Below are 1,789 nucleotides of genomic sequence, written 5' to 3'. Positions count from 1 at the left end.
AATTAATAATATTATATACAGCTTATATGAGTTTTTTTCACATATGCAGTAGTACTCCCCAAACACCTTAATGTATAAAATTGGCGGAGTTACCCTTTAATAATGTAACTCACTTATTCTAACCCAAAAGATCATTTCCTAAACCTGGTAATGTGACTTTTGTACCTTAACCTAACCAGAATGCGACTGTTTCACATGACAATGAATGTCTGGTCATGTTCGCCTGTTGTTGGTACACACAAACTCATATATGTTGTAGTTTTTGCGCTGTTCTTTGAAAAGTCATATATTTTGTTTTGCGAGCCACAGTAACTGACCTATGCAGATGTTTAGGTATGAGGCCATGTTTTACATTACTACACTTTAGTGTTAGATGTCATAGAGAAGTATTTTCACAAAAGGATTTTGAGTTTTAAAGTCTTCTGATAAGACCTTTTTTTCATCTTTGGCTGCACTCCTCCAAAACAGTAGCCCCAGCACTGGACCCCATTATGTAAATATTGTCACATCCTGATTGTGGGCCATGGCTGGTGACCCAATGAAGGTAGCATATCATTTCCTCAGACTCACAAATGGACGTTAATTTGAAGAAGTGAATGAATCTGAGCCGAAGCTAACCTGTGGTGGTTCTAATAACTGAGGAGGTGGTAGGAGCGAGGTAAGGCACCGAGATGGCAGATGGAGGCTAACTCAAAACTCATCTCACCTCGTAAAAATTGAAAAAAAAAAAACAACCCCCCCCCAAAAAACTCAAGATGATGTGAGTGCACATGTCGAGTTTGAAGTCTAGTGTTTAAATGGTGTGAAATAAAAAGTTGCTACATTAAATACACCGGTTTTTAATGGCGTTGGTTCTCTCATCCAACACTTAGAGAATTAGCAGATGGTGAGGTAGTGTTAAAAGCCACTCTGAAGTTTTTTGATTTAGATAGGCTTAATGCACATTTTCTCTTGGCAAGAGGAGTTCTTCAGAGCAGAGGTGTGCCCATTATAGATCATGCATAACAAGGAAGGCCTCTTTCAACTCTAGAACTTCAGTCGTTTTATCACTCTTCCTCGCTCTGGGGACGTAAGTCTTCACATGACACGAGTGCCAAACTAATTGCTAGAAGGAGCTGTCTCTGTAATTAAAACAAGTGCAAAAGCAAATGTCAAACTGCACATATTTTATAGAATACATGGAAATGTCTCTCTGTGGACCCTATAGCAAATGTATACGCCCTAAAGTATACACTGTCTCGAAGCTATTTCCAGCTCCTTGCTGTACACGCAGAAACAAAATCTCTGGATATGTGTGTTCAGTGCTCTCCCCTGTCTGCCAGAGCGGTAAGCACGCCTCTCTATGCTCTCCTTCTAAGATCCGCGGTGATGGCAGAGGAAGGGGGGCTTTTCATGCTGACTTTTCTCCAGCGACTGATTGAAAACAACATGTGAAAGCTGGGTGAGTCCAGCCAGACAAAGAGCCGCCGTCTGCATCGCGTGGCGGGAGGATTCTAGCTTTAGGCCAGTTGACGCAACAAAAAAAAAAAAAAAAAAAAAAAAGGGCTCCACAAATGTCAGCAGGGAGAGAGCAGAGTCCCAGGGAGACTTGAGGACACGGACATTTGAATGAACCTGAAGATCTCCCGTTAAGCTCTTGTTCTTTTATCAATGAAGTGAGATTGAAATCAGGTAATTTTAGGGGCTTAAAAAGGGAAACGGTTCCTGTATTAACTGCGGGGCGGACTAGCCTGTGCTCCCCTTCGGCATCATTTTGAGCATTAGAAAACTCACAAATGTAGGGCAGACC

Source organism: Acanthopagrus latus, chromosome 15 (assembly GCF_904848185.1).
Source record: "Acanthopagrus latus isolate v.2019 chromosome 15, fAcaLat1.1, whole genome shotgun sequence".
Lineage (NCBI taxonomy): Eukaryota > Metazoa > Chordata > Actinopteri > Spariformes > Sparidae > Acanthopagrus > Acanthopagrus latus.
Note: the sequence above shows the minus strand (reverse complement) of the source record.